A 16,089-nucleotide genomic window follows, 5' to 3' on the forward strand; every position below is an offset into this window, starting at 1 on the left:
GTGGCAGGTGGCAGGAAGGAAGGAAGAAATTCCAACTGCAAACAAGTGTTGCAAATGAACCTTGCTGTTTTTCGCAGTTTGTTTCGGGTGGGAGGTGGTCTGTGTAGGGTAGCGACCAGTTGTAGTTGATGTTGTCCTACACGCTGCAGTTATCTAGTCGAGGTGCATTCCATGTATTCCAATGTGTCCTTAAGGTGTTGAGAGTGGAACTTTGTTGGTTGTTGTTTTTTTTTTTTGGAGTTTTGCAGCGGCACGCGAAGGTCGTCGCTTCGATTGGTAATGTAATTGTTGCCTAGCCCAGTGATGGCCTAGAAAGGATGGGTGCTGATAACTGGGCTTCGGTTTTTTTTTTGGTTCTCGGCCAAAAATGTACTGTACGTCAGCCAATGAATGTGAACTGCAGTGCACTGTTGTCGGGGCCCCAAAAGATTATTTTTTTTTTTCAACTGACGTTTGCAGTTCTCTGGGTTGCCTTCGATTTGTGTTTTTTTTGTTTCCTTTTGTCTTCTCGGTTTTGTCCTTTTTCTTTGTTGTTGTCAAGTTTAAGGTTAAGGTTATGTTTAGAATATTATTTTTGCCTAGCCATTGGGGGGTAGGTTGACAGGCTTGTTTCCACTTTCTCACTTGATGGATTTACAAAAAAGAAAAAGGATATTTTTCGTTTGGTTCACAACGCTATTTGTTTGAAAATGTTCTATTTTGTTTTTGTTATTTATCAAAGATTTTCAAATATATATTTTTTGTATATAGGCATTATATTGAAGTTTTGAAAAAAAAGAGATTTTTTAATATCACTACTTAGGCTTGTTGTTGAGTATATTTTTATTTTTTGTTATATAATTTGATTTGAAAACGTATTGTATTTTATGTTTTTTTTTAATATCATTTAATGGAAGATTTAATGATTAACTTTAAAAATTTAAAGATTTTGGTTTTTTTGAATTTTGAATGTTTATTATTTCTATTTAATAAAATATTTTTAACACAGCTTTCAGTTTAACGAATATTACTAATTTATATAATTTATTTAATTAAATGTTATATACCGTAGTTATATTATATATTGGTTTATATATAAATTTCATTTGAAGTAATTAACTAAGATTTTTATTTGAGTGTAATTGTTGAATTTCAGCCGCTGAATCTGGAATAGAAAAAAAAACGAAAAATAAATTTTAATAAATTTCATAAATACCAGATAAATAAACAATTCAAGATATTCAATTATTTACTATAATTAAATAATATATTTTTTTTAATCAATTTTGTTTCAAAACTAAGCTTAATTTATTTACTAAAATTATATAAGATAATCCTATAATCCCTTTATATATGCTTAGTCACATGGATAGAGAGGGTATACAGGGTAAGATAAAAAAACGGCAACAGAGTCAAACGCCATAATTTTTAATTATTTTTTTTTAATTTTATTCAAATAAAGCAAACAAGTTAAAAAGCAGTAAGTTCGGCCGGGTCGAACTTTGAATACCCTCAACCATTTGGAACGAAGTAGGAAATATAATCCTTAAAAAATTCTGTTAAAATTTTAAAAATACCGAATATATCCGTTATATTGGTGTCTATACGACGTAGACCTACATGGGCATTGTTTTTCATAAGTCATTACTACATTAAAATTCGAAACTTGAAATAAACGGTGAATAATGTAGCTAAAATCAGGAAAATATCCTATATATGGAGGTAGCGTTATATCGGAGCTGTGTGAAGACCTAAACCAGCATGGACAATTTTCTGCCATAGGCTGTAGCATCCATGACGAGCTTCAAATACGCGTCTCAAACAATTTCGGTGGGTATTGTACCTACACTTGTCAAAATACCGAATATAGGGAGGTACTGGTATGTGGGGCCTATACGAAGACCTGGACCAGCATAGACAATTTTCTGTCACAGGCTGTAGCTTCCATTACGAACTTCAAACACGACATCTCAAATAATTTCGGTGAGTATTGTACCTAAAATCGTCAAAATACCGAATATAGGGAGGTACCGTTATAGGGGGCTATACGAAGACGTGGACCTGCCCATACAGTTTTCTGTCTTAGGCTGTAGTATCCATTACGAACTTCAAACACCAAATTTGAAACAATTCCGGTGAATAATTTCGCTAAAATCATCAAAGTACCGAATATCGGGAGGTACCATTATATGGGGGATATACGAAGAAGTGGACCTGCACAGACAATTTTCTGTCTTAGGCTGTAGTATCCATTTCGAACTTCAACTACCAAATTTTACACCATTCCCGTGAATAATGTCGTTAAAATCATTAAAAGACAGAATATCGGGATGTATCTATATATGGGGGCCATACAAAGACGTGGACCTGCACAGACAGTTTTCTGTCTTAGGCTGTAGTATCCATTCAAATAGCAAATTCGAAAAAATTCCGGTGAATAATATCGCTACAATCATCAAAAGACCGAATATCGGGAGGTACCGTTATATGGGGACTATATGAAAACGTGGACCCTTTATGGCCCATTTACGAACTTAACCTGCCTACTGGAAAAACAATAATATGTGTGCAAAAATTTAGCCTTCTATCTCAATTCGTTCGAAAGATAGCGTGATTACAACAGACGGACAGACAGACAGACGGACATGGCTAAATCGACTTAGAATTTTACGCTGATCAAAAATATATATACTTTGTTGGGTCTGACATGAGTATTTCGAGGAGTTGTAAACGGAATGACAAAGATAATATACCCTCCATAGTATGGTGGAGGGTATAAAAATGTCGGAAATAGCATCAAACTTTTGAATTAGTTTAGATTTGTTCGAATTGGTCAACTTTGGCACAAATAACGGCCAATTAAACCGTAACACGCTGCCTGAATGTTGCTTTGCGGTATTTCGCAAAGCTTGCTTTACAAAATACTCCAGACATAATAGTCCAACGGGTTGGTATCCGGAGATTTTGGTGGCCATTGAGCGCTGGAAATTAAGCGAGGAACCTCATTTTGTAACTATTCTTGGGTAGTGCGTGCTGAGTGCGATGATGCGATGAGTCCTGTTGAAATGTCCAAGGTCTGCGGCCAAAATGTGTTTGGCGACCCACACCATCACCATGGCTGGCGCTTGAGTTCTGGTGGCCAACCGAAGGTGCACAGTTTCACCTGACATCTTTGGAAAGTAAAAACGCCCATTTTGTTTGTTTACAAACTGCTGGACAACGAATGTTTTCTCATGGGAGCGGAGACAACCAAATTCGGCAGTTCATCACTTTCGGCCAAGCGAAGCAACTCTTTAGCTCTTTTGAGTCTATTTTCTTTCTGTTGCGGTGTAAGTTCTTGCACTTTTTGGAATTGTAATGGCTTTATCCCGAGCTCATTTTTCAATATTTGAAGAATGGAATGTTGCGATATGTTCAGCTCACGAGCCATTTTTCGGCCACTGCGATGCGGGTTTCGATAAAGTTGCTTCTTTAATTTTTCGAGCCATTTCTGCTGATGTTGCCGTCTACTTCCATGACATCGGGCTACCAGTATCACGGTAACGACCGATGGTACGAGACACAAAAGATTTATTCACATTTAAATGCTGTGGAGTGCTCCAGCGATAGCCACTTGTGGTTTTCCAGCCAATCATAAAGAAATCACACTATCACGCTTGAATTCCATCGCTTCACGATAACTCGCGAAGGGAGTATCCGATTTGGTCCACACTTGGTGCATCGTAATATTATTATTAAATTTAGATCGAGTTTGGAGATGGGAAATATCGATACACTTCTTCTGGTAGCTCCCCCACAAAAGGCCGAAGTTTTCAAAAAAAAAAAAAAAAAAAAAAATTACTCCACCGAAAGAGAAAGGATAACCAGAACTTGTTCCAACTTTGCGAATCCTAATATTTGCATCAGGGGTAGGTCAGTTGCGAAAATGGACAATATAGGTCTACTCCGTCAAGTACTTCCCACACAAAGAGTCAAAATTGCTCATAATTTAAACTTTTATAAAATGTGATGTAATCATTAGATTGCCTTCAAATTACACACATCGGAATATTTTTTATTAACCCAAGGTCTGGTGTGAAGATGTGATATATCGGTCCACTCCTCCTGTTACTTCCTCCACAAAAGGCTTAAGATATTGAATATTCATGAAGCTCATAAAAGGCCAAATTAACATCCAATTTCATTCAGACTTAGCACATCTCAATATTTTTATCAATTTAAGATCTGTTATAAAGATGGTAGAAACCGGACTTTCCCTTCTGGTACCTCCCCCACAAAAGGTCAAAGTTTTGAAAAACCAAAATGATTATAAAATCCGAAATAAGCATCCGGGTCTGCATATTTCACACATCTCATTATTTCTACTAATAAAAGATCTGATGTGAAGATGGAATGTTACGGTTCACTCCTTCTGGTACCTTCCTCACAAAAGGGTCAAATTTTGAATATCCTTGAAGCTCATAAAACACGAAATTACATCCGAATCCATTCAGATTTTTACATCTCAATATTTTCATCAACACAAAATCAGTTATAAAGACGGTAGAGATCGGTCCTCCTCCACATAGGTTTCAAGATTTTGAAAAACAAAACACTCAAAGAAAGCGGAAAAGGCATCCAACTCTCTTCAAATTTCACACATACAAACATTTTGCTAACACATGATCTGTTGTGAAGATGATATATATCTGCGAACCACCTCCGGTAGCTCACCCACAACGGGTCACAATTTTCAATCTTTTTATCTGCTATAGTTTCGAAACAAGTCAGCGATTCGCTAAATATTTCTCATAACCAGAGACCTGAGATGAATATTGAATTTATGATTTCGCATAAAACTGGATATAAATGTTCGATTTTCTTGTAATTTTGCCCATATCAATATTTTTTTCTCTATTAGATGGAGTATGAGAATTAATTAAAAAAATCACCACCTTAATGGTCATCATAATTATAATGAAGTTTAATTAAACAGAAAAAATGTATTATCCCTTTTATTAATTGCGGATTTTTTAATTATGAGATATTTTTTTATATAATTTACATTACCACAATATCAACATTTCGTACTTCATACACATGGGTGTGTATCCTGACACGCCATAGATTTGCATAACAATAAAGTAATTTACAATAGTCCTGTCAAGATGAGAAAAAAATCTTCTTATTCCGTACATACATACAAATATTTATATGACTATGACAAAGGTGTGTCTGCCCACGTATGTATATGTATAAGCAGCTTTTTGCAATTATTAAGCTCACAACCCACACACACATATGAAAAACACCTCAATTAAAAGGGTGTGTCCATTAGTAAAATGATAAGGAGTATTTTAACAATAGTATGTCATGAAATTGTTAGAGATAGGAAACATATGATGGTAATGAAAATATATATATATTTTATATCCAATTGTTTCTTCAAATAAATCTTTAAAGAGGCCTTAAAAATATTTAAAAAATCTAAGTCATTTTGGGAGAAGACATTCTGCCATTCTATGAGGGAAGAACTTCTGGTCTACTATGAGAAAACCAAGAAAATAACTTTTAGTTGTCTTCAAACTGTTTGTCTTTTGGGCGACCAACAGATCTTATGTTAAAAATTTTTGAAAAAAATCTACGTCCTAATGGTGGTAAAAAAACATTATTGAAAACATGTTAAAAAGTATCAGTCGGTTTTGCTGGCAGATGTATGTATATTGTGATCCTACAAAAATATTTTTAAAAAACTATTTTATCTATTTCACGTCCAGATAGTCCTTGTTTCCTTGAAAATCCACGTTTCTGACTCTAGAAGTCCTTGAAAAAATATTCTTTAAAAATCCACGTTTGCTGTTCTAGAAGTTCTTGAAAAAATATTCTTTAAAAATCCACGTTTGCTGCTCTAGAAGTCCTTGAAAAAATATTCTTTAAAAATCCACGTTTGCTGCTCTAGAAGTCCTTGAAAAAATATTCTTTAAGAATCCACGTTTCTGACTCTAGAAGTCCTTGAAAAAATATTCTTTAAAAATCCAGGTTTCTGACTCTAAAAGTCCTTGAAAAAATATTCTTCAAAAATCCACGTTTCTGACTCTAGAAGTCCTTGAAAAAAATATTCTTTAAAAATCCACGTTTCTGACTCTAGAAGTCCTTGAAAAAATATTCTTTAAAAAGCCAGAAGTCCTTGAAAAAATATTCTTTAAAAATCCACGTTTGCTGCTCTAGAAGTCCTTGAAAAAATATTCTTTAAAAATCCACGTTTGCTGCTCTAGAAGTCCTTGAAAAATATTCTTTAAAAATCCACGTTTGCTGCTCTAGAAGTCCTTGAAAAAATATTCTTTAAAAATCCACGTTTGCTGCTCTAGAAGTCCTTGAAAAAATATTCTTTAAAAATCCACGTTTGCTGCTCTAGAAGTCCTTGAAAAAATATTCTTTAAAAATCCACGTTTGCTGCTCTAGAAGTCCTTGAAAAAATATTCTTTAAAAATCCACGTTTTTTGCTCTGTTAGACCTAGAAGTCCTTGAAAAATATTCTTTAAAAATCCACGTTTGCTGCTCTAGAAGTCCTTGAAAAAATATTCTTTAAAAATCCACGTTTGCTGCTCTAGAAGTCCTTGAAAAAATATTCTTTAAAAATCCACGTTTTTTGCTCTGTTAGACCTAGAAGTCCTTGAAAAATATTCTTTAAAAATCCACGTTTGCTGCTCTAGAAGTCCTTGAAAAAATATTCTTTAAAAATCCACGTTTTTGCTCTGTTAGACCTAGAAGTCCTTGAAAAATATTCTTTAAAAATCCACGTTTGCTGCTCTAGAAGTCCTTGAAAAAATATTCTTTAAAAATCCACGTTTGCTGCTCTAGAAGTCCTTGAAAAAATATTCTTTAAAAATCCACGTTTTTTGCTCTGTTAGACCTAGAAGTCCTTGAAAAATATTCTTTAAAAATCCACGTTTGCTGTTCTAGAAGTTCTTGAAAAAATATTCTTTAAAAATCCACGTTTGCTGTTCTAGAAGTTCTTGAAAAAATATTCTTTAAAAATCCACGTTTGCTGCTCTAGAAGTCCTTGAAAAAATATTCTTTAAAAATCCACGTTTGCTGCTCCAGAAGTCCTTGAAAAAATATTCTTTAAAAATCCAGGTTTCTGACTCTAAAAGTCCTTGAAAAAATATTCTTCAAAAATCCACGTTTCTGACTCTAGAAGTCCTTGAAAAAAATATTCTTTAAAAATCCACGTTTGCTGCTCTAGAAGTCCTTGAAAAAATATTCTTTAAAAATCCAGAAGTCCTTGAAAAAATATTCGTTAAAAATCCACGTTTGCTGCTCTAGAAGTCCTTGAAAAAATATTCTTTAAAAATCCACGTTTGCTGCTCTTGAAGTCCTTGAAAAAATATTCTTTAAAAATCCACTTTTTTAAGTCAAGAAGTCCTTGAAAAAATATTCTTTGAAAATCCACGTTTCTAAGTCTAGAAGTCTTTGAAAAATATTCTTTAAAAATCCACGTTTCTGACTCTAGAAGTCCTTGAAAAATATTCTTTAAAAATCCACGTTTGCATCTTTAGAAGTCCTTAAAAAAATATTTTTGATTTCTTTGCAAAAATATTGTTTGAAAATTCATTTATTTCCCAAAATAAAATTTCCTCTCCCCTCATCTGTGATTAATGTTCTCCTCTCTGGCTCTTCAAATTACACCCGAAGTGATTTCCTTTACTTAATGCTGAGCTTTAGGCAATTGCTGTGAATCTAATCAACAACATCTCCATTTCCCATTAGTCAACCTAACAAGTTGAAGAGTTTCTGATATGGATTCCATGGAATTGTTGTTGTTGTTATTTACCAAAAAACGAATACCATTTCCCCGGCCAGCCACGAATATTTCGATCCATAAACACTTGACTCCTTCGTCTTCGTCTCCATTTTTCCTCTGATTGCCCATTTAATTAATTTATGGTATTTATAATAGTTACGGTTACAGCGTTACACACATTTAGCTGTTTACAGTTTCACAAATCGATTTTGGCCAGTCCTGCTGGTCGGGTCGGATCTGGTTCGGTTCGCGCTGTGTACTGAGTGAGAATGAATATCAGCAAACATTTGGAGGAAAAAAATTACATCTATATAAAAATGGGCAGAAATACAAGCGCCAGGATGTCCACCCACAACTCGGGTGAAGTAGGAATGAGCCACGTAGCCTTCCTACCCGCGATTTCTATCGCTGGTTAGTGAAACTACAAACAACGACAACAAAAACAACTATTGTTTTTGTTTTCCTTTCTTTTTGCATATTGTAAAATAAACAGTGTCAATGACATTTCAGTCAGCTGGAATGACTGTCGATGTGTGAGTGTATGGGTTTATTTTCACTGATATAGTCGGGCTAGTAAACACAGCCAGGCAGCGAACCAGCCAGCCAGTGTCGAGAATAATTGTTAACCAACTGCCTGGGAAAAAAAGGGGGTCACTAATAGCTGCTGCTGTGCTCTGGGAATGGTATTAGGTTCTCATGAAATACAAACCACCATTATATAGTGCTGTGGTGTTTGTTGTACTTGTTGTTGTCGTTGCTGTTCTTGTTTTATAATTTGTGGTTACAAATGGCAGCAAGATATTACTTTCCAACGAAAAAGTATGGCATAAAATTGTGTCCATAATTAAAACAAATGGTCTGTGGTCGGAGAAAGGCGAAAGGAGGTGAATGAGAGGTACGATACAATACAGGAATTTGCAAAAATGTAATTTTTAAATTTCATAATGATAATGGATGCGAAAAATTGGATTTGTTTCATAAGAAATTGGATGATAGCGTAACTTAGAGATGGCGTGAAAAACAAATGGAAACAATTATTATTTCAAAATCCTGGATTTTTGTCCTTCAAAAAACTATTTTCAGCTGCAAAGTTCTTAAAATATTATTAAAAACATCCTTGAAGTTACAACAACATTTCGAATAGTTCCTGAAATTCTTTTAAAATCCGCTGAAAAAAGCCCCTTGAAGCTTTCTTTAAAAAATTAGCTCTGCTAAAACTTAAGGAATAAAGAATGAAAAATTTGAGGTTTCCAGCCCTTTACCCAATACCAAATTTTGTACAACTTAGTACTATTCGAACAAATGTGTACTATATTCAAAATAACCTCCATATATCAATCCCAGATACCAGCATCGACATCCATATCACATTTGAGGATTCCAGTTCTATCCCTTTACTCAATACCCAATTTAGTATCACTTAGTACTTTGCGAACAATTATAGTACACATTTCCGAAACCACCTCCATATGTTCAGGCTGCACATTCGCCGCTAAACCAATTTTCAGATTTAAAGTATTATCTGTTCACCCAATATAAAACTGTACCAAATATGTATTACATTTATTTCCAATAACCCTTTGGTACATCTATCCTGCACTCCACCAGTAATTTCTTTCTAGCTTATTCCGTTTGTCCGAAACAAAACATTCAATTTTAGTACTTTCCGTAAACTTTTAATTCAAAAATAAAATCCAACTTTTTCACATGCCTACGCACCAATTAAAATTCAGAAATCCAACTCTATCCGTACGAACAATAATAAATTTTGTACTATTTATTACCTTTTGTACTTATGTAGTACTTGTTTCCAAATTTCAGGACTCCAGCTCCATTTACCCAAATCAAAATTGTACCAAATTTAGTACCATTTAGAACACATAAGTACGAATTTCCAAAACTACCTCCATATCCCAATCTTACACTCACACAGTACTCCAAATTCCACTTTTTAGGTTTTACCCCCTTCGGTTCGCCCAAATACAAATTGTACCAAATTTAGTACCATGTAGTACTCATAAGTACGGATTTCCAAAACATCCTACACTCCAACAGTAATCTTTATTCCCAATTTGGGAATTCCGCCTCTATCGGTTCACCCAAAATCCAAATTGTACCAAATTTAGTACCACTTTGTGTACATAAATACGAATTTCCAAAACTACATTCTACATTTCCGGATTCCACCCCCTTTGATTCGCCCAAATATAAATTATACCAAATTTAGAACTATGTAGTACTCGTGAGTACTTCCTACACTCCAACAGTAATCCTTATTCCAAATTTCGGGATTCCTATCTATAAGTTTACCCAAATCCAAATTGTACCAAATTTAGTACCATTTAATAAGCATTTCCAAAATAACCCACCGTCTAACAATGCTGTAGTAATATTACTTCCAAATTTCAGAATTCCAGCTCTATGGGTTCACCAAAATATATATTGTACAAAATTTAGTACCACATAGCACTTTTCCTGCACAAAAGTACAAATTTCGAAAATTGCCCCCATATCACAATTCAAGTAATTTTAATTTCAATTTTCAGAACTCATGCTCCATACGTTCTTCCAAATTCAAATCGTACCAAATTTAGTACCGTTTAGTACTTTTCGTATACATGAATACACACTGCCAAAACTACATAGACCCTACTCCTCAGCCTCGATTCTCAATCCAAATTTCAAGTTTTTAGCTCTAATCTTTCACATGATACGAAATTGTACCAAATATTTTACATTTTAGTACATTTATAGTGCGAATTTTCTACCCTTGCAAATTTCCTACCTCTAATACAAAGGATATAATATTTAATACCTTTTAGTGCTTTTGTACCGTGCTAGTGCGATTTTCCAAAAATTCAGTCTTATCTGACAATTTTGGCCCTAGATTCAAACAAAATTTCAAAATTCTGGCTTCAGCCGTTTCGTCTGGACGTTGATGAGTCGCTAAGTCACTTTATTCTTTTATTAGATTTCGACTTGCTATGATCTTGTGCAAGGGGAATTTATTTTACCAAAAAAGGTCCAAAAAAAATTAGTCCTTGCATTTTTATCTGTAGAAAATGTGGAAAAGGGGGAAACTTGTCCTTGCCCCTCTATTTCGGTTACTTTGTAATGAAAATTTTCAATACTACGATAAACGTATCTCCTATGTTTAGCTCTACTTTTATAATCTGATTTTTCCCTGCAATTATGGAAAAATTGAGTTTTGTCGGCCAGTGTAATGTATGTACAGATATCCATTCTGACGTAAATATTTTATATTTTTGTTTTATTAAAAGTTTTAAAAATGTATATCTATGTTCTCGCTTTACTTTGTCGTTCCAACAATTTATTTACAAACAACAATACACACGCTTCTTTACTGTCACCGTAGATATGGCTTAATGGCTAACTAAATACTTAAGATTTGATAGATTGTTATTAACAATGTCAACTTTCAGCAGCGACAAAATATAGCTACATTAAAAGCATACATATAGGCGCTGTGAGGAATAAACATTTATTGACATCACTCAACTGTGAACCTAAGACAAAATCAATAAAATCTAACACAACGCATTAAGATAGGCTAGAAGCTTTTGTAATGAGAACATTGTATCTCAAATGGCAGTTCTGATTTCTGTTTCAAGGTTTTCTGTCATAAAAAACAAAGACACTTTACGTTATGAACATTAGCCAAGAATTGTCTTTATTTAATAAATCTTTTACTAAAAATATATTGCAGAGAAGGTTTCCAGTTATTTAAAAAATTTCTAGATGTCGAATAATGGTGTATGATTCCAGAAGGAAAAGTCCACTTTAATGTTTGTTCCATTTATGAATATTTTGAGTTTTCGATTGATCGATTCGAGTTATTGCTGTCGAATTAAACTAGTTAAAAAGTATCAGTCGGGTTTTCCGACAGATGTATATCCTCAGCCAATGTTCGATTTTTTAAATATATTTTGACTTCTGTTATGATTATTTCAATTGTTGACCTTCTATGGAGTAGGTTCCGAAGCCAATATGGCCCATTTCGTATCGGTCCTAAATAAATATGATATAAATATTGCGACTTGCCAGCTTTGGACTATATCGGCTACTTCCTTCACTTTATATGAAATATCTGATATTTTTAGAAAATGTTTAAATGTGCGTGAGGTACCAAATATAGTCGACGGAAGTATTCCATTTTCATACTTCATCTAATACAGTAAAAACATTGGTATGGTATTCGAACATTTATATCCAATTTTATGCGAAACCATAAATTCCATATTCATCTCAGGTTTCTGGTTGAAAGCAATATTTGGACATAGCAAGTTGTAAAGATAAAAGCATTGAAAATTGTGCTCATTTGTAGGTGAGACACCAGAAGGGGTAGACCGATATATCCCATCTTCACATCAGACCTTGGGCTAATAAAAATATTGTGATATGTCTAATTTGAAGAGAACTGGATGTTTTTTTTTTTTTTTTGAATTTATGATCGTTTTGGTTATTCAATTTTTTTACGCTTTGTAGGGGAGGTACCAGAAGGAGTAGTCCGATCTCTACCATCACTATAACATATCTTTTGTTGATGGAAATATTCATATGTGCCAAGTCTAAATGGAATCGGATGGTAATTTCGCGTTATATGAGCTTAATAAATATTCAAAATTTCGACCTTTTGTGGGCGAGGTACCAGAAGGAGTGGACCCATATATTCCATCTTAACACCAGACCTTGGGTTGATAAAAATAATGGGATGTGTGAAATTTGAAGACAATCGAACTCTTACATCACATTTTATAAGAGTTGTAATTATTCAAAATTTTGACCGTTTGTGGGGGAGGTACTTGATGGAGGGGACCAATATTGGCCATTTTCGCACCTGACGTAGCACTGACGCAAATATTAGGATATTCAAAGTTGAAAGAAAATCGGGTTATCCCATCTATTTCTGTGCAAAATATATTTTTTGAAAATTTCGACCTTTTGTGAGGGGTGGGGGTACCAGGAAGAGCGGACCGAAAAATTCCATCTTTACACCAGACCTTGAGTTGATAAAAATATTTGGATGCGTGAAATTTTGAAGACGATCGGACTTTAACATCACATTTTATAAGAGTTGTAATTATTCAAAATGTTGACCGTTTGTGGGGGAAGTATTGATGGAGTGGGCCGATATTGTCCATTTTCGCACCTGACCTTGCATTTATGCAAATATTAGGATATGCAAAGTGGAAGCAAAATCGGATTATCTTTTCTCTTTCTGTGCAGTAAATTATTTTCTTTGAAAATTTCAACATTTTGTGGGAAAGGTACCAGAAGGAGTGGACCGATATTGCCTATCACCGAACTCGATCCAAGTTTGACAAAAATATTACGATGTACCAAGCTTGGACAAAATCGGATACTCCCTTCGAGAGTTATCGTGCGCACCAGCTAGCCAGACAGACGGACGGATTGACGGACATCACTAGATCGATTCAAAATGTCCTGAAACGGATTTGTTCCAAAGAGACTAAGGGTTTATACAGTTATTTCGATGAGGCACGTTTTGGCCGTATTAAATGATATATACCCTTTGTAGCCATATGGCTAAGGGTATAAAAATTCATTGATGGAATTGCGAGCATTGAGTTCCGCCGAAATATCGGATTATTCTAAATTACGCCCCTTGTTGGAATACCCTGCATTTGTAGTTGAAATAGGATCCTTTAGAAAATTGAACCTTTATTTTCTTACTTTGCTCTGCTCTACCCCATTGTGCACTCGAAACTAATTTCGTTTCGATCGCAATCGTTAGCGTTAATGTAATGCCTAAGCCTTAAAGTCAACACTTTTGATGTTCGATTTAGAAAATGAGAACAAATGGCCGGCCAATTGGCTTGAAGGACATCCGTTGGAGTTGTGGTGCGTACACAACAACAAAGGAAGAGCGGAATAAACAACCAAGATATTAGTTTACAATAAAATCCATTACAAAATAGCCCCTACAAATGAATACCAACAACACTAAGGGCGAGGAACGAAGTAGGAGAGTGTGAAATGTTTGAAATGCAAAATTCCTGATGATTTCTATATCCGTTGCCCCCTCCCCCCTTTCATTGAATAATGCGTTCGTGTGCGGACATGCATTCACACTTATGTTGAACATAAAACGGAAATTGCAATGGCCATTACGGAAGGAAATAGAAACGTATAAGTGGAATGCATAAACATATATAGCACTTCGGAATAATTGCCCAGAGGGAGCAGAAATGTGAGTGGTTGAGTGATTCGAGGAATGTCCACTGGTGGGAGTAGGTGTTAGGGGTAGGAAACTATTTGAATTTTATTTATGGTGTTTAGATAATGTTGAGGACTGTAAATATATGCCTTGGCGATACAATGTGATCAACTTCTCATAGGGTAATAAAAATGGATAAAAGTAAGGAAAGGTCAAAAGTAGGGCGGGCTATTATATAGTAGGCCCCCCCTACACCACGATGTATGTTTAGTAGAGTTCCCGTAACAAAATAATTTATTTCAATTAGGTCATACCAGCTATCAACAAGGCAGGCATATCCAATTCTGAATCGACTTTCTCTAATTTTGACCGAGACTTTTTTATCTTTTATACCAAATAATATTGCTATAGATTGCATGATATCACTTCGAGAAGGATTATATTAAAAAAATATATATCGGAACCGAGTTCCACCAAATGAAAATGTGCGTCCCTAGCCCATTTGGTATACAATTATATTGGCCATTTGGTGTACAATTAACCCGAAAACGGTTGAAGATACAGACTGAGATAACAAAACCGCAACCAACTTCAGACTGCTGTCATTTGTAAGCCACTAGTCATATAGCTGTTAAAATTATTCCAGTGACAGCTAATTATATTGTTTACTAGCGTACAGAAGCATTTTGTTGATAATTTTCGAGAAAAAAAAGTTATTCGTCATGGAATTCAAGCGTGATAGTGGGATTTCTTTATATTTGGCTGGAAAGCCACAAGTGGCTATCGTTAGAGCACTCCAGCATTTAAATGTGAATAAATCTTTTGTGTCTCGTGCCATCGCTCGTTACCGTGATTCTGGTAGCGTAGCCCGACGTCAAGGAAGTGGACGGAAGAAAACAGCAACATCAGCAGAAATGGTTCGAAAAGTAAAGAAGCGTCGCAGTGGCCGAAAAATGGCTCGTGAGCTGAACATAACTCCGATGAGAAAACATTCATTGTTCAGCAGTTTGTAAACAGACAAAATGATCGTGTTTACTTGCCAAAGAAGTTACCTGGAAATGTGCACCTTTGGTTGGCCACCAGAACTCAAGCGTCGGCCATGATGATGGTGTGGGCCGCCATAACAGCCGATGGTCGCTCTCCGTTCGTATTAATTGACAGTGGCATCAGAATAAATGCCGAATATTATCGCGAAAATATTCTTGAGGGTGTATTTAAGCATTGGGCACGCAAACATTTTGGCCGCAGACCTTGGACATTTCAACAGGACTCAGCACCATCGCACTCAGCACGCACCACCCAAGAATGGTTACAAAATGAGATTCCTCGCTTCATTTTTAGTGCACAATGGCCACCGAAATCTCCGGATACCAATCCGTTGGACTATTGTGCATGGAGTATTTTGGAAAGCAAGGTTGGCTCTAAAAAGTACCAAAGTGTTGCTTCGCCGGGAATTGGCCAAAATACCGCAGAGCAACTTTCGGGCAGCGTGTTACGGTTTCTTTGGCCATTTGAAGGCCATAATTCGTGTCAAGGTGACCAATTCGAACAAATCTAAACTTATTCTATTCTTGGTGCTATTTCCGACATTTCTTGGTGCTATTTCCGACATTTTTCGCTTTCATCCAATAAAATTTAAAAAAATGTATAAATAATGGTGTTTGACTTTGTTGCATTGGAGCTAAAGCTATTTTTGAAAAGATTTTCACCAGATTTGATGTACTTGCTTCTAGACTGAATTTGGTCGGATGTACAAAAATTCATACAAAATATCATTGCTGTGGAATGCATATTACGCGTGTTAGGGAATTTAAACCCCAAATCGTATAAAAAATATGTATGGGAGCTATGGCTATATCTGAAACGATTTACACCAAATTTAAAGTACTGGTTTCTAGGATGAATTCAGTCGTAATTCGGTTCATTTTGGCAGATATTAGCCACTTGATGCACAATAAACCGATATCGGATAAGATATATACGAGTTATATTCTAATTTGAACCGATCTCCATAAAATTTGACAGAGGTATTTTCGAGCAGTATCTTATGTCCGGTACCAAATATCATTCTTGTGGAGTGCATATTACGCATGTGAGGGACTCAAAACCCCAAATCGGATGAAATGTA

At 35.1% G+C, this 16,089-nt stretch overlaps 1 long non-coding RNA gene across 1 annotated transcript in view; it reads right to left on the reverse strand.

The window, feature by feature from the left end:
* Positions 1 to 266: 266 nt before the first annotated feature.
* LOC131803662 (uncharacterized) overlaps positions 267 to 16,089 on the reverse strand; it is a 65,299-nt gene continuing 49,476 nt past the window's right edge. Inside the window, exon 2 of the long non-coding RNA XR_009342711.1 lies at positions 267 to 1,144. This is a non-coding gene — a long non-coding RNA (uncharacterized LOC131803662). The remainder of the gene's footprint in view (positions 1,145 to 16,089) is intronic.

Source organism: Musca domestica, unplaced genomic scaffold (assembly GCF_030504385.1).
Source record: "Musca domestica strain aabys unplaced genomic scaffold, Musca_domestica.polishedcontigs.V.1.1 314, whole genome shotgun sequence".
NCBI classification, from domain to species: Eukaryota; Metazoa; Arthropoda; class Insecta; order Diptera; family Muscidae; genus Musca; species Musca domestica.